The sequence below is a fragment of the Pinus tabuliformis genome, chromosome 7 (genome assembly GCF_031772625.1).
Source record: "Pinus tabuliformis cultivar Carrire ecotype Pingquan chromosome 7, CPIR1, whole genome shotgun sequence".
In the NCBI taxonomy this organism is placed as follows: Eukaryota; Viridiplantae; Streptophyta; class Pinopsida; order Pinales; family Pinaceae; genus Pinus; species Pinus tabuliformis.
Genome location: NC_142293.1, coordinates 1,057,349,494 through 1,057,368,426, shown reverse-complemented (window position 1 = coordinate 1,057,368,426; position 18,933 = coordinate 1,057,349,494).

Below are 18,933 nucleotides of genomic sequence, written 5' to 3'. Positions count from 1 at the left end.
CTATCAGGGTATGTGTTGATTATCGTGATATTAATCGGGCATGTCCCAAAGATAACTACCCTACACCCTTCATTGACCAGCTCATTGATGAGTGTGCCAGGAGTGACATGTACTCATTCATGGATGGCTTTTCTGGTTATAACCAGATTAATATTGGGCCTACAGATCAACACAAGACCGCCTTTATCTATCCGTGGGGCACTTTCACCTATTAAAAGCTCCCCTTCGGTTTAAAAAATGTCGATGCCACCTTCCAGCGCAAAATGTCTTATGCATTCCATGATATTCGACACATTGTGCAGCCTTACCTGGATGATCTGTCAGCTCATTCAGCAAAGCGCCAGGACCATCCAGCTCACCTTTGCAAAATTTTCCTTTGCTGTCGACACTATTGCATCTAGCTTAATCCACATAAGTGTGTCTTCTGCATTGAGTCAGGCAGACTTCTCGGGTTCATCGTCTCCCAAGAGGGTATCTGTTTGGATCCCCTTAAATTCGAAGCCATCCTGAATCTCGCTCCCCCTGCTTCTTTGCAACAATTACAGAGTTTGCAGGGTAAAGCGAATTTTTTACGACGATTCATTCCGAACTATGCCGAAGTGGCCAAAGGCTATACGTGATTATTAAAGCGAGATACCCCTTTTCTTTGGGATGCCGCTGCACAAGAGTCATTCAAGCGCCTCAAGGTTCTTCTTGTTTCTGCTCCGTTGTTTCGTCCTCCTGATTATCATCGTGACTACACTCTGTATTTAGCCGCTACCGATACCACTATTAGCATGGTTCTAATTCAAGATGATGATGATGACACTAAGCATGTCATTTACTATCTCAGCCGCAATTTACTAGATACAGAAACTTGATATGCCTATGTCGAGAAATTGGCATTGGCCGCCGTTTGTGCCATTCAACGTTTCCGCCACTATATTTTATTGCGCACCATGATGGTGGTTTTTGATTGCAACCCAATGACATACATCCTGTCACGTCAATTACTGGGGGGCAAATACTCAAAGTGGATTGTCATCCTCCAAGAGTTCGACTTGGAATTCACCACTGCCAAGTCTAAGAAGTCCCTCGTCTTTGCTGAGTTGCTTTGCTCTCTGCCATCTGTTACCGTGCCCTCTCGGTTATAGGACCATATTCCGAATCAAACTCTGTTCTTAATTAGCACCCTTGATCCTTAGTATGGGGATATTATTGTCTATCTTCAGACGTCCTCTTTTCATCCCGATTTTTCCAAGGATGCTCGGCGACGGATCCGCCATCATTCTCAGCCCTATCGTATTATTGGGGACACCGTGTACCGTCTCGGCACCAACTCTGTTCTCCAATGATGCTTAACATTCGAGGAAGCCGAACGAGTTCTAAATGACTTCCATTCTGGCGCCTGTGGTGGTCACATGTCCGGGTATGCTACTGCTCAGAAGATCCTTCGTGCTAGTTACTTTTGGCCCTCCATCTTCAATGATTTCATTCTTGTCGTCCGCTCTTGTCATGAGTTCCAAATCTACCAACGGAAGATGTGTGCACCTTCCGCTCCATTGCACCCTGTCGTTATCGTCAGTCCTTTTGCCAAATAGGGCATTGATTATATGACCTGTAACCCTCGCTCGGCCTGGGGGCATGGGTATATCATCGTTGCCATTGATTATTTCACAAAATGGGCCAAGGCGATGCCTACACTATCTGAAGGCAGTCACACAGCGACGCAATTTTTATTTAATCATGTTATCTCACATTTCGAAGTCCCTTAGGCTATCATCATTGATCACGGCAAGCATTTCCGTAATCATATGATGAATGAGTTAACAACCCAGCTAGGTTTGCAGCATGATAGCTCGACACCATACTATCCTCAGGCCAATGGCCAAGTAGAAGTCGTCAACAAGGTTGTAGTTACGATGCTTCAACGCACCATTGGCATGCACAAGTCCAACTAGCACTTGATGTTGTTCTCCACCTTATGGGCCTACCGAACTTCTGTGAAGGATGCCACCAGATTCACCCCGTTCCAATTGGTTTACGGGCTGGAGGCTACCCTTCTGATTGAGTGTGAGATCCCTTCTTTGAAATTTGCCGTGGAATTACTCCCCAACACTACTCCGGTAGAAGAACGCCTTCTCTACCTAGAGCGGTTGGATGAGACTCATCGACTAGCCTCTCTAGCTATTGAAGCATAGAAGAAGAGAGTGAAAACTCACATCGATCATAGTGTCCATCCTCGTTCTTTCGTTGAAGGAAATTTAGTCCTGCTCTATGATCAAGAAAATGATAAGCTGGGGGCAGGAAAATTCGAGCCCATGTGGCACGAGCCTTATATTGTAAAGCGAGTTTTGCAAAAAGGGGCCTATGAGCTGATTGATTATGAAGGGAACCCTCTAGATAAGACTTGAAATGGGATTTACCTAAAAAAATATTATGCATGAACTCCATGCACTCTAATTTGTACATACGTGTGTTTTCAGCTGGTGTGTTGTGTGTGTGTTTTCATGTTTGGCTTGGTGTGTAGGCATAATTGCTGCTTATTGTGTTTTTCCTTCTTGTGGAGATGTTCGGTACACCTTACGTTGGTTTTGCTGATGGTGCCTGCCACAGTACCTGCAATCTTTCTTCTGTGGCATGGGTGATCTACGATCCTCACGGTGAGTTAGTAGACCTTCAAGGTGTTTTTCTGGGTTGTACCACAAACAATGTCGTTGAATATAGTGTTTTTATTGAGTTACTGACCGAGGCTATCAATCTTGGTATTCGTACATTGGTTGTGAATCTGGATTCTCAGCTTGTCGTCCACCAGCTTAATGGGCGTTATTCTATTAGAGACCATCAAATTTTAAGGTTGTATTTACGTGTTAAATCGTTAGAAAGGAATTTTGATTTTATCACATATCAGCACATTCCCAGAAGATTAAACACGTTAACTAATGCATTAGCAAACCATGTATGAGACAGACATTTGCATAGCATATAATAAAAATAACATATAAGAAGCATGTAAAAAACAATAATGAACCCCATATATATATATATATATATATATATATATATATATATATATATATATAGTGTGGCACACCGAGGCGCTCAAAAAATAAGTGTATATGTCAAAATAGAGTCTGTGTTCTCCATACATCCGAGACACATGTCTCTCAAAAAATCAGCAGGAAATAAAACCTAGGCATCTACTGTGGTGGGTTATGCTCCCTATAGCACACCACCACTCGTGCCACTCGCCTCAACAGGTGGTGCACCCCAGGTATCACTCCTACTATATGTATATGGAACTCTATGGGGACCTCCTCGACCCCCATGTAATTAGGGATCCCCGCCGTTCGGCCCTCAATATTTTGGGCCACTGTCTCCACCGGATCACTAGCTGGGGGAGCCAAGGACAGTGCTCTGATGCCCTGTGGATCCCTCTGTGCCTCTGGAGCCAGTCCAACAGGCCTCACTAGTCCCACATCTGAAAATACCATAGAGTTCATCATTATGACATATGCACGAAAAAAAAAATCATAAAAATAAAATGCAAAAATAATGTGATCAAGTGTCTTACCACCACGTCCCACTGCTCGCCAATGGGCAGCTGCATGTCAAGGTCTCCGCAAAATTCCATGCTAGCATATGGCCAGTCCTCGACGAAGATCGTCTAGCGATCCAGCCACTCACGGAATAGTGTCCCCCACAACACTGGTCGTCCGCCACCTCCTTGTAGCATGACATGTGCCCACCGTGTGATCTTGGTCTCCCGTGATCTGGGAAAATCCAAGTCCATGTCCTACAACTGCAGCGCCGGCACCCGCTCCAGCATGAGTAGGACCAAGATGGACCCGTAGCCAAACTGTTTCGTCTCTCCTCAACGACAGTTGGTAAGTTGTCTCTTCATATTGGCCATCACTGTTTCCGCCCAGTTGAACATGGTCGGATTGAGACATTCGAGAGCCAACCGGAGATGGGTCTTCGATGCCTCATGTTGGGCTTGGGAGCCCACTGCCCTCGTCACCATAAATAGCACTGCACGAAGAACCACATCTTCCACCATCGGGATTGCCACCTTCCCGCTTCTCGTTTTGCGTGCCCGTGGGCACACTTGTGCCATCAGCATCTCTAGAGGTTCGCCCCCGGGTCACTGCCCCTCTAGAATTGGCCTCTCGCCACAACGGGACAACCCAGTCAGGAAATATACGTCCGTGGAATCGAACTCAGCATCTCAGCCTCGAATTATGAATTTTCCATCTATCGGATTCCAGGCACGAATCAGTAGCTCTAGCAAATTGGGTTGGGCCCGAACGTGTGGAGTGAGGAAGAATTTTAGCAACCCGCATGCATGTAAATCATTTCAGCACCCAGCATCAGCGAAAGCTTCCACATCATTATCATCGTGAGTTTGTTCCTGCCACAAACGCCATGATGCCCTGCATGATGAGGACAAATGAATTAGAACTTCTTTTACAAATTTCAATCCATAATTTTCACACAAAAATAATTTTGCGTCGTCATCCCGACTCTTTTTAAAACAGTCACGATGGTGCGAAGTTGATAGTTCATTTTTTCGCGCGGTCATCGCGATAATACATCATATTATCACGATGATCGGAAAACGTTATGTGTAAATCGTGCTCGGTCATCGCAGACCTGAGCGACATACCCGCAGTGAGCGAGTGGCAGACTCCGACTCAAAAATCCATCTAAACTTACATATCTAACGCTAAAATGCATTAAAAATATACTGAAATGAAGCGCAGGAAGAAGTCTACTTACCTGGTAGAAGTTTCAGGATGAACCATGGATGAATGAGGCCAAAATCAGCTCACCAACTTTGCTCAGGTTGTTGCTCCAAAACACTCCAAGGTGAAATGAGCAATGCAAATGGTAAAAATAAATGGATTACCCCCCCTTTTATAGTAATTTTTGAAAATTAAAAAAATTATATTTTAAAATGTGGGTTTTTCCTCATTTTTATCACATGGTTAGTTAAAGTTTTGGCTTTTTAACTATGTTTCTGCATATATTGATCATTTTATGTCGAATGGGTTTACATTTGATGTGTTTTGTGTAGAACGACAGGTAGTAGAGGTATGTCATGCTTCGTGTACACTTGATCCGTAAAGTCTTCTTTAACGCTCTTTTTCGACTTAAAATATGAAAAGATAGCCGAGTTATTCCTCTTGACTCATTAAACGAAATAAGAGGCGGTCTGCTTTAAGCTCTTTTCCAACCATGTAAACACGAAAAGATTGTCGGGCCTTGGTTGTTTCAGGTTCGTTATTGGTTACTAAATGACATGATTTCGATCACTTTTCTACTTTTTTAGGTCGAGGTCACTAATCACGAAAAGTACTCCTCAATCGTAATGGTCGAGCGGTTCTTTCAAGTATTGTTTTATACTTTTTCGGACTCGAGAGACACAAATCTACGAAAAAGGACCCCCCTAGAGTTTTCTTTTCTGTGTCTTTTTCAAACTCTCTAAACATGAAAAAGACTCTGAGTTTTACCTATGTCGGACTCGTTAAACCCTAATGACATTGGACTCGTCACCATGACGAGACTCAAGCTTCTCCTCCCTAGGGCTCGTTAAATTATTACTAGGTTGGATTCAATCGACAATTGAACTTATTACAAGCATATGCTATCCCCTTCAAGCTTGTTTTCAAAAATAATTGGGGTACTCGCCAGTGATGGTGGGGGGAAAATTGGAAATCATCATTGGCAGCGAGTCACTCTTGAACATTGACACTTTTGCTTCTTGTCGGGTTGGGACATCCATACATCGTCATTTGGCCTTCCGCAGGTTTGGGTTGCCATTTAGCCTCATTCCATATGATTCATGCCATCTCCATCGAGCCTCTGATCCCTTGGTACCTGAATGTTGCCACCCTTCGGAGTCGTGTCGCCGACATGTTCAAGAGTATAATCCTTCTACAGTTTACATCCTTGCTTCCTCCTCTGATACTCTGTTTCGCCATCTATCGCTTGTTCCTTATCTCATGTCATTGATGGGGAAAATATTATGGCCCTCCTGCAATGGGTCGTCTCCTGTCGACATCAGCTCATTATCCAGGAGATTGATCTAGAGATCCCCTTTGGTACCTTAGAGCTTGCATGCTTCAATGGCAAGTTCTTCGCACCTGACGGTCGACTTTCATCATTGGTCGTCGATTGGGTGATTCCACGAGTGTTCGACTTCAGCTCCTTCTTCACACTTCGTGGATTGTACTAGATAGTACCTTGAGAACCATTGGCATTATTGGTGGTTTCTCTCGCGCTTGTTAACGATTTTCATCATTGACCGGTAATCAAGCGATTTTCTATCATGCTCAACCTCAGCACATCTATTCGCATGTTAGAATTTGTACTACGATCGGTTGGGTTCAAGACCCCGAACTCAGATTACACATGTTCAGGCTACATGGATTAGTTCGTGATTACATGACTCATTGATGGATGGCTGCAACCATACCTGAGTCTTCATGGATGGCTGTGACCATACCTTTATCACTATCATGGTCTTATTAGCTGGATGGCTACATCCATACCACAGACCTAGTTCGTATCTCTTTTGGATGGCTACGCCCATGCCTAGACTACATGTATTTCACTATCAGAGATATCAGTTGTACTTGCATGTAGGTTCTTCCAGATGGTGCTCCAGCTCAGTAAGTTTCGTAAAGAATTTCACCCCTCCCACTTTCTCGGGCTTCATACTTTAGGGGGCATCTGTTACAAAGTAATTTGTCACTGCCTTCACCCCAGTCCTTCTACTGTGTCATGTGTCCAAGTCAAACATGCTCAGATTGAACAAATGCTCTCTTGTGCTACTAAGTGACCCACATTTCCTGAAGCTTTCTACCTCATCGCGACTCTAGGCTTAATACACGCGATGAACAGCGCTTGTAAATAGTCCAGCTAGTACAACTAATTCCCGCGACGGACCGATTTCATGCTCCAGTGCGAGGATACTTATTATATTTAGCGATGATCTGATGGGAGACATTGCTCACTAGTGATGTCAGCACTAAGGATTTGTTATACACTCGTGATGATCCAGATTGGGAGGATTCGTTCCAACAGTCGATCTTCTGGATGTCTCCAGACTTGGTTGTTGGCATAGGTTGTGTCACCCTTCCTTCTCTGGTATGGAAGTTCCATCAATTATGCTACCTTCCTTGGGGATAAGCTCTCTCTCCCACCTTTCATGGAGACTCCTTCTCCTATTTAAACTCTCACCATTGTTATGCTCTGCTAGTTGGCTAGTTGGAAAATTCTTGGATTGAGCAGTGTTGTTAGTGTTTGTGAGTTTTCTAGATAGCTGGTGTGAGTGTGACAAGTGTGGGATTTGTTGATAGCTTGTGGAAGGTTGTGAAGTGCCCTTAACTTTTTGTAAAACTTATGATTGAGAGAGAATTTTGTATGTTGGGAGATCCATCTTCAAAGAGTGAATGCTTGAGAACATGCTGGCTGGATTCCTCTAAGAAGGCTTGCGACGTCAAGACTTTGGTTGTAAGCTTGCTCTTATTTCATTATTAATACAATCAATGATGTTTTCCTATGTCTTGTATGTGATTTACTTGATAGCTCATGACTTCTTGACTTTGTGAGTAAATAGATCATTGTTGTTTTCTGGTTACGTGCTTTGTTGTATTTCCTTTGCAGTGTTTCAAGTTGATCACTCATCAAGGAGAAGGAAGCGGAAGTTGGAGTAGCGCAACGGAACTCCATCAACCACCGGTTGAGGTAGGCCTCCAACTATGACTGTTTAAGGAAAGCTATTGTTGATCTGTCCTTGTTTGTGACTAGACCCACTCTAGGGCTAGAGGGGTTGCCTTTGTCCGCAGAGGGAACACTTTCCTACATCACAGTGTTGTACCCTTGCTTGATGGATCTTTACACCTGAATAATGTCGACGATAGGGAAAGCGCATAGCCACTTAAGGATGTGAGTATTAACCTCGCAGCACTCCCTCTGCACACATTGCATGAGCTACACTAGGGTATAGTAAATGAACTTAATTTTCGATAGCAACGCTCTCTCATGGTGATCAAAGATGTGAAGGTCACTAGTTAGAAGATGTGTGATGAAAAGCACAAAGCTCGCCAAGATCGTGATGAGGCAACTATGCAAAGGACGTGGTTGGAGCAAGCCATTTCCAAAGTATGCAGTGAGCTTCCAGAGCTCCAAAATTAGTTTGAGGCTGCTTTAGAAGACAAAGTGCAACAGCTAGAAGATGCATTCAGACAGTCAAAGGTGCAAGTGGACAAGGTTCATTTTGATTTACAGATGAATATTACGAAGCTTCAATTAAATCTGTAGCCCACCATGCCACCTGAGATCCGAGAGCAGCACGAGGCTACCATCAGAACAGACATGGCAATGCTCAACGCTACAGTCAAGTATTGTAGCCAACTGTTTGAAGAAAATCTAGAATAGTGGGCTTCACTGCATGAGGACCCACAGGTGAAAAAGATTGAAGTAGTCATCTGGGATCAAAAATTGTATTACGATGAGATCAAGGAAACGATGCGCACCTGTGCAATGGTTCGCTCGGTTGAAAGAAGGGACATCCCCGCAAGAAAAGATCAAGGAGTTGCGGAAAAAGATGCAAATTATCACTGCACAGATAAAGCCTTAGGAAGAAGAGGCAGGATAGCTCTCAGAGACTATGGAATTCACGCTCAAAAGTATGTAGCAAACACAGCAGACAATTAGCTTAGCAACAAAAGGATCGACTACAAAAAAGTTGGTCGAATAATTTTGACAGGTAGCAGCACAATGCATGAAGGTGATTTACCCAGTGAAGTCTTCATTCAACGGTCTAAAAGCAAAGATACAAAGCATACTAGTGGAGTGACTCGAGGACAAGTCACATCTTTGTGTTGGGGGCCAATTGAGATGAGGTCTGCTAGGTCCAATTTTGACTAAGTTTTGTAAAAGCCTTCGCATTTTAAGGAGTGGAGCGCACAGCGTGTAGGTCACTAGGAGTCAAGGGGTTTTAGGAAGGTCAAAGCCCCTTAGTTTTTTTATTGTTTTGAGCGCCGCCCATGGTTTTTGGACCATGGTATTGTAATAGGAAAATGTATATAAAGGGGTGTCTTAACTTGTCTAAGGCAAGAGAATAGGTGATGTCATGAAAGATACTTATCTTTAGAGTATGTAATATTATGTATTTGGGTGAAGGGGAAGGATCCTATTGTTGTGTGCGTGGAGACGTTGGTAAGTCCGTAGATGAGTTTGCGGGCCCCTACAGCTGTGTGTGTAGGGTCTGAAAGTATATGTATTTAAGATCTGGAATAATAAAGAGTATTTGAAGAAATTTTCTATCTGAATTGTATACTTATGTGTTTTCTGTATTTATGCTCATTAGAATGCCATGTATCTATATTACTATCTTAATTACACCGCGAAGATCTAGATCTACTGTTATATGTTATTTTATGCATGATTAGACCCTTAGGCGAAGTTCATAACTATGTTTAATTGCAAATTGCTTTAAGTGTGGGGATTTTTAGGATAAGTGTTTGCAAAGGTTAGATCAAGCCTTAAACTAAAGAAACGCCTTACCCCCACATCACATAGCCTTCTAGATGCAAAAACCTGGTTCTAGCATCCCCCAGTACTGCATCGGGTGAGACTGCAGCCAGCGCCAAGCGGGTTGTTGCCGAAGGGGCCGGTAGTGTATGGTTTGTTGGTTAGCGCAGCTAACTCTGAACCTGGGTCCAAGCCCCCTCAAGCCAACACAATGTCACTACATATGATATTTATATTATATAAAATGTTTTCAGTTGTAAAAACCAATGTAAGGGTGAAAACATTCAATTACTTGCCAAATGTGTAAGGGGAATCTACAAAATTCCTAATCCAATCTCAAGATACAAGATGGATTCAATTTTTTCATATAATTATTGACTACGTGTTTTATGTTTTCCTTTCCAAAACATCTATATATGGGAATAGTCCATGGAAAAGTATCATTTAAACTTCTATGTCCAATCCACCCTCAAAAGAATTTTGTAAGGTTTTGAAACATCTACTTAATTTCCAATGACTAAGTGTATCATTTTGTTTGTGGCCAATTGGATAAAAACAAATTTTAGTTTCCCACATACATTAACTTGAGGCCTATTAAGCTCTATAATTTTCGAGGATGAGCTAACAATATTATCAATCATCTTCTTAAAGATGAAGTATAGCATTACATTTTCAAGGCACCTAAATTGACTCAGTGCCTATGCACAATTATGGCCACTTGGATGAAATGTGATGAGAAAAGGTGGGGTTTTATATCTATGGTTTCTTCCAATTTCAAAATTAATAGAGAAATTCTTGTTAATAATAAGATTATTTACTCTATTCAATAAAAACTCACACTATTGGTTAATCCAAAGTAGATCATGCAATTAAAGTTTATCCTTCATGTCATCCACATTATTGTTTTCGAAATCAAATGCCAAGAGTGGGTGTTGAAGATGACTTTTTGGATTTGACATTACTTGTTGAATGATTTGGAGTAGTGAGAGTGTATTCTACTAACTTATGTTCTTGAAAGAATAATCTCTTCTCCCTTGAGTGGCATTCCTTCATTAGACATAGGTTCTTCTTTCTCATCATTATCAATTTTCTTGTTGTTTTTCATTTGCATCATGTTCCATAATACCATGGCTATGAAGGTTTTTAGGCCTTCACTTTTCTTAAGTTTCACCTAAGTTCACTAGATTATTTTATAAAATATTTAAAATCATTTATAAACTCGAGGCATTCTTTTTCCCATTGATTTCCTTAATGAGATCCCCTATAATTTTCAACATCTCTTTCATTCAAATTTAACCTTATATTGATAGATGTGGACTCATTTTAGGTATTGAGTTATGGTTAGCCCTCTAATATGATCTAAAACCTTTATTGATGGTATTTTCTTCTCTAGTTTTACTCTATAGATTAACAAAGTTATTGGAAAATGTTGGTAACAACTATTAATCTCTCTTTAATTCAACAATTTGAGCACATCCTTTTAATTTGATGATTTGAGCTTTTCCCTTCGATTCAATATTAGTTGTTTACTTAGGTGGGGTGATGGATATTTAATTTTATTTTTTTAGGGAATGATCTTCAACAACAATGCCTTAAAGAACTAAAGTCTCATGTAGGATAACGTTTCTTGTTATATTTTGATACAATCCTTCTATGCTTACTTGAAGGTGTTGTAGCTCCTAGAGACAAACCCCGGGTTGAGGAGGGGTCAATGCCTAGGACATCCCTAAAGTGTTTGTAGGATTTGCTGAAATTGTTCACTTACATTCAACATTAGACACATTTTTAAAATAGAATTGGTTTAGAATATCTTTCAAGAGGGTAGATGTAATTGATATCAAAGCAAACCATAGAAGACTTAATATCTAGTTCTGGTGGCTAAGTTACAAAAGCACATAGTTCATTGGTCATTGTAGTAAGTGCGAAAGAAGAATATGAAGAAATGAAATCAAATACATAGGGCTTAGTGTGGAATCCAGTGCATTGGACATCAGTAAGAAAACAGATAAATGAAACATTGAATGACATATCATATTACATGGAGCACATATTAAGGATGTTAGATCTTATTAGTCGCAAGCATCTAAGATCAATATTAGACATAGATGAATCCCTGTTTTCATAAATAGACACCAATGTCATTTGAGAAGAAAACAAAGATAAATGGAATGAACATGGAAGAGAATACATACTACAGCCGTACATTTTTCCTTTCTCAATTAAGAGTTCTAGATCCTCCTTGAAACCAAAATTCGAAACCCTTCAAAATGTATCATAAACAGTTTTTTATAGGGTCTCAAGATGAGTACCCCCTTACAAAATATTCTTTCTTGATCTCCTAATGATTCATCATAAAAAAAATGGTGTGAGCATGAAACTTGCACTGTACTAACTAAACCCTAACTAACTTGAGTTCATTTCTTGAAATGGAATATTTACAAAAACATAAAACAACAGTGTCATGATTGACACGATCAGAAAAATCTTCATCTCTGTTGGTAAGGTTCTGGAGGAAGAGTTGTTGGGTTGATGATCTGGAGTTGTGGAGGATTTACAAACTGATCACATTTATACCATAGTGTTGGGCTCGGTAGAGGAGAGTGAAATAAAATTTGATATGCGATCTTAAGACCTGTGACCCCTGCATAATTTGGCCTAGTGCAAAATAAGGTCCTCACCAACCATATCAGCTAGAAATCTCTCCTTAGATAGTTCACAACTGTCTTTCCCTTTAAGGAGGAGGTCTTCTCGTGGGAGGAATCAACTATGCTCTTGGCCTCTAAAAGCATATGATTGTACTTCTCCCATGGGACCAATCCTCCTACGAGGTCTCAACAACTGGGTAGTCCATCTCTAACCCTTTGCTCGAATTCTGAGTCAAACGCAACAACATCCTTCAACACCTTTTCCAGACATTCCTTGGCCTTGGCTCTGGCTGCTTCCTTCTAGATCATCTTGGAGACCTCTAAGATTGTGTTTACCCAGTCCACCATGTCTATGGCCCTCAACTCACTTAGTGTTTTTTCTTTGAAATGTTGAATGAATCTTTAGTTTTCTTGACATTATTTTCATCCTCCTCCTTGGCAGATAGGATAAAGAACTCATAGTCCTTGATTGCAACTTTTTTCTCTGCCATCAGGGTCAGATACTCCTATTTATTCTTCATCTCTGTTATTATTTCATCCCATATTATCTATTTGGCTTGGAGGAGGGACATGTTACCTTTCAGACTGTCTTTTAGTTCAGTAATTTCTTGGTATGATGCCTATAGACTTTTACTGATTATTTCTACATTTATCTTGACATTGTCCAGTTTTTTCTCCTTTTGTGCAAGGGCATGCTTGGCATTGTCTAAATCCATATGTACTTTCTTGAGTTATCCTTCTAAGATTTGCAACTTGGTGAGGGTCTTAGTGAGCTGCTCCATGGGATTTTGAGGATTCTCTGGCACAAGCACTGCACAAATATGAGAGTCATTTTTTTGTTGGAGCTCTGCTACCTGTTGCTTGAGGGCCACCACTTCGTTATTCCAGTCTGTCAACTCCTTGGCTAGTGTTAGTTTCAGTCTTTGAATCCTTCCACCAGTGATCAAACATTCTCTTACAAACTGGTCTTAGGGTGTCAAAGTCAAATTTTGTCATTTCAGTGAGTCTTCAAATAAAATTTAATCACTAGGTATTAGGTCTAGGATTTGTTTTCACTCCTTCCAAAGTTTTCTAAGTGTTGGTCCATGTCACCATTCAGTTGAGTGTACCATCATTAAAAAAAGTTGTCATCATCATTTTAGGTTCCAATGGGTCATTTTACACCTTGTTCGTGCTTCAGTTGTACTTGGGTAAGGCTCATTTCCCTCTCCTAGGGTTTTGAAGTTAATTTTTCTTGGATGGTAAAATCATCAACAAAACTTGTATCTTGATGCTCATACACCTTCCCCTATCCTTAATGTACCTTCTTAAGCACTTCCCATCACTGATGTCCGTCAAATTCATGATTTTCCCACAAACCCTAGCTTATTGCTACAATTTGACAATTTTCTAGGCTAAACCTGTGTTTTGCCCTTTTGGACCCCTTCCCTTCACTCAATATTTGAAATTCCAGTTTCCCATACTTCCTAACATCCCTACCTATTTTCCAAAATTTTCTCAAGAATTTAGAAGCCCCTTATCCCCTTCATTTCCCTTAATTTCTACAAATCCCCTGTTCCACATATAGGGATAGGTTTTATTCAAAGGATGTGTTTGAGAAATAGAAGATGAATTTGAAAAAAGTGAGAGAATTTTTTGTCCATCATTGACCCAAGAAGAAAAACCTCTTTCATTTTTTACACAGGTTTCATGGTTTAGGATAAATGTCGAAAACATCATTTGCCTCAGGAGGGTTGTTGCACCTCCGGAGCGACCTTGGTAAAATCAATTGTTATCCTAGATGGAATGACCAGATGACTTTATTGATGATTCAACTGATAATTATACATAAATATATTTGAAATGAGCTATCATGAGCTCAATTTGGAGTTGAGGAAGACTTTCAAAAGTTGACTGCAACAGCACTCTGCATTTAGGCAGCCTCATTCTGCTCATTTTGGCTAGTCTTGGGAGATTGGACTCTTGATAGAGCAAATGAGCTCCAAATTGAAAAATTCAAGATGTTCTGGAAAGTATACTTTACAAGCTTTCCAATGAGCTATCTTACACCCAATTTTGACAGTAGGAAGGCCTGAAAAAGGTGCTACGCACCTGGGTAATTTCTTTAGTGTAAAAATGAATGGCTGCTATGCACCAAACCGGCGCTACGCACCTGACAATTAAGCTCCAGATCATTCCAAATTGCATCAATTCACTTCAAAACTTCCAAAGTGCCTTTTTGCAAGTAAGTAACACCATCATTCTTGTTGAAAAGAGGTTGTTGCATCAGTATTTGGTGGTTTTGTCTCTCAAAAACTCAAACCCTAATTTTCACCAAATTGTCTCATATATTTTAAAAAATATCACTCATTACTACTGTCCTATATCATCTATTTACTTCCCTAAACCCCATCCCCTCATATATACTTCCCTAGACATCATTCCCTAAACTTTTCCCCAATCCCCAAACCCTACACTATTCCCAAACCCTACTCACTCTCTTATTCACTCTCACCTATTTACCTATAAAATCTCGTCATACTCATCTTACATTCATTCACCACAAGAGAAATAGTTATACAACAATGGACAGGGACAGTGAGTATGAACATGAAGAATAAACCCTTAGTGACAGTTCCAGGGAGAGAGATACACAGGGCAGGAAGCCTCATAAGGTAGGAAAACATATCAGAGAGGATCCCACCAGTTTGAGGGAGTTGCAAGCCTGCCCATTTGTCATTTCTTGTTTTATACATCAGTCATGTTTTAGTTTCTGTGAAATGGTGGAAAGGGTTAAATTTCATCATGAATTAGCAAGGTTGTTTGTGACACATTTGGACAACAATGAAGTAAACCTTGTCGGAGTTACATTCACTTTGTCACCAACTATTATTTCAGAGGCTACAGGTATTCCGAATGTGGGTGAAAAGTGGAACAAAGGTCAGGACATTGACAGGGAGAACTATGAGCCTTACATCAAGGCTAAATATCATAACAAACTCAAGAGAGTATTCCCCTTTAAATTCTTGGAGGATAGTTTTGCTCCATTGATGAAGATCATCATCAAGTACTTTACTTGTGAAGGTAGGTTCTCCCGACTATATGCCTACCACATTAGACTGTTGATGCATTTCACTAGGGTGAGAATGATGAATATCCCTTACTTCATGTTCAAAAACATTGAGAAGATGGCACTCATTATAAAGAAGAAATCATACCCCCAGGAGCTAACTAGCATCTACCACTACTCTTTGTTTAAAATCATTGTTTTACATCAGCTGAACCTTCTCAACATGCCATGGGAAACTTTCATTTCTCATCAAATGTTCAAAGGCCCTCAAGTCTTTTCATCAGTGCCTCGTGAGGAAGGTGGACCTTCAGGACATTAAAATTCCAAGAGACTGAAACTATTGGAGTGCCAGTATTTGTGACATATGAGAGAGGCACTAGGAAACTTTTTGCAACTACCAGGCGAGTATTATCTCCACAAGGTGTGGAAGGGGTCTCGCCTTCATCTTCAGGCTACAGGAAAATGCTATCTCCACAAGGAGTGGAAGGGGCTTTGCCTTCTTCTTCAGCTAAACAAGTACAGGTTGAGCAGCAACACAAGGTTAAAGTTAAAGGCAAGAAAACGATGCATGAGAAGGATCCTAATGATGGGAAAGAGAGAGATTTTGTCCTTGTTGATCATGAGGAGGTACAAGGAGTTGATGTCATTGACTTGGATGCTCAAGATCCAAAGACTGTCAAAGACATGATCATTAAAGAGCAAGAGGCTGAGATACAAGCTTTGTCTGACAACTTAGAGAGGGCTAAGTGGATTATCAAATATCTAGAGCAAGAAAACAAAAAATTGACCGACAAGCAAGTCCTCATGGAGTTGCAAATGATCAAGGAGAACAGACAAAAGGCTAAGAAGTCAAAGGTTAAGTTGACTTCCATTGAACAAGTGATCAAGAATGACAGAGAAACTTGGCTTGAGTGGGTAAATATACACCTTGAGGGGCTGATTGAGAAGGCCAAAAGAGACAAGAAGATGCTTTGCCACATTGCCTGCCACTACATGACCCAAAACAAAATATGCAACATAAGAATGAGGAAACTTAAGGCTAGGTTGAGGAAGGCCTTAAGAAGTAAAAAGGAGCAAGATAAATTAAAGACCTTGGTTGAAGCCTCACTAGCCCATCAAGGCAATCAATGATAGTTCCTTGTGCCAAATTTGGGCAAGTTATGACAAATTTTGGTCATTTTAAATTTTTGAAATTTTGCAACACAGAAATTTGCCCTAGGTGCGCTTTTCACTGGAAGACTTTTTGGAGAAATGGTTTGCATATTTGGATTTAGCATGATGAGAGAATCAAACCCAGAAAATATCAACAATTTTGGAGCAAAAATTGGTCACCTAAACGTCAAAAAACCAAAAAAAAAAAAAAAAAAAAAAAGACCTCTCTACCTCTTTTTGGACACACAGAAGAAGCCTTGGGAGATTCCACTTTTGAGGGGAAAATGACCTCCAAATGAAAAAATTAAAGATGCTCCAGAAACTAGACATGAATACCTTTCCAATGAGCTATCTTGGGCTCAATTTGGCTAAAAGAAAGGCCTCCAAAATAGCTATGAAGTGGCACTACGCATAGAGCCAGTTTGCCTAAAAATTCAATTTTCGCCTAGTTTTTCTACAAGTTGACTTTTTCTCCCATCATGGATGAATTTATTATTGTAAATTATGTTATGCTATGTGAATGTAATTGTAAAATGACGTTAGAGGGTAGATTCATCATTTTGAGGTGGTTTTGGGGTCAATGAATCAGTTTCCATGCTTATAGAGGCAAGTTGTTCCACTGCCTATATTCCCGCTCCTTGCTTGGAAATGGTTGTAACAGTTCCTTATCTCTTGGATTCAACCCCTGATGGCTAGAATAGATGGTTTGATTATCTATATTTTGTATTTTTTCAGTCATTAGCAAAGGTTGGACTCTCTTGGGTGCTCTGAGCTACATTGTACATCTTTACAACAGTCTGGCAAGGAAATAAACGAGGATTTGCAGCTATTTTTGTGGGATTCTTGTGGTAATGTATTTTTGCATAGTTTCTCCTTTTGTAATTAGTTTTTCTCATGTGTTATGTGTGCCAAAATCTAATTCATTCTTCTAAACTAAATGAAATCAAGATAGATAGGTAGAATACATTGGTTACAGTGCTCTGCCTTGGGAATCCATTTAGTTTTTTATGTTTTCCACAGTTTGAAGAGGATACATGATCTCTGCATGCCCTCCTCAGCTCCTCATCAGTCTTAGACCTACCATCTCACTCAATTACAAGTGCCAAAACACTTACCTACCTCGCCCCATAGAACACCCTACATCCTGACTTCATTTCCCGGACCCAAAGCTGCCTGCTCCATTTGATCCGGCACCAAAACCATAAAAATCAATCAAAAACCATAGAGCTACTATACCTAGCCTAAAATCCATATTTGATCCAATCATCTCGATTGAGATTGACAAGGAGAGAGCCCTCTCCCGACCTGGTAGGGCTAGCTACCAGGTTAAGCTTGGTTTGTGGTTATCCTAGGATTGCCTTCTTTCATCCTGAGGTCAATCTAGGCTCTAACAGCTAGAATATATTTTACTTCCTCCACCTATGCTAGTTCTCTGGACTACACATTTTCACTAGTAGGCATCTTCATCTTATGCCTCAGTTCTTGGATCTCATCCCAAGAATTATGGATAAGAGTTTCTACAACGACATTGTCTTTTTTCTTTACTCATAGCTTTATAATCAAATATTTGAAGCTCTCATTTTGTAAATGCAAGGCTCTAGAGTTATCTTTCTCCAACTTTAACTTTATTTCGACCTTCTCCAGTAGCTTTTCAGCTTTGTTGATGGTCATAGCATTTCTACTTAATTCACTATACAACATTTCTCCCACCTGCCTATGAAAGTTGATTTTCTCTGGCAAAGGGACACTTGTCAGGTCCAGAGATAAATCCACAATCCTAAATTGTGAGTCGGATGGTAGGGGCTATTCCAAGGGGTGATGTAGTGAAAACTTCATTTGGTTCCTCTCTAGGTCCATAGCAACTAGGAGTTTGGTCTGATAGGGGGCTGAATATGATGTCATTTGTTGTTACATATCTTCTCTAACCTTCTTGTTGCTTTCCATTATCACCTTCCCTATTGTCCAACTAGATTTTGGAATTGTTGAGCTCCCATCATAACTGAATAGATTTACCATTGTAGATGAAGAAGCAGAATCTTTAAGTGGGTCTTCTAAGGTCACCTGGAAGCCTAGTTGATCTAGCTTATCTTAGTCAACCTAGTTTTAATATCTTCATCCATTGCTTCTTGGGTTTTGGCCCTTTTGCTCGGGTGAACATATTCCATTTCCACATCTCTGGTCTCATCCACATTTCTCTTATGAGCCTTGTCCTTTTTAGTTGGAGTCTCAATCTCCATTTCTATATTAATAGGCTAGGAATCAAATTTGGCTTCCACTCAACTTCTAGCCCGATTTCATGATCATAGGTCGAGGCATTAATACATTTCCTTATCTTTGATATGATACCATGCGAGTCATAATTCAAAATATCCCCCATTTCAAAATTCAGTTCTTTCAACATATTCTCAGCTAACTGAAGAGCTTTCCCGAAGCAAAGGCTAAGTTTGTTAAGTTACTTTCTGAATTTTCTGATGTTTTGCGTGGGATTATTCAGATTTGAAAGTGTATGACAAGAACATCATTCATCTTACTATTCCTATCAAGCCAGATCAAAAACATTTTAGA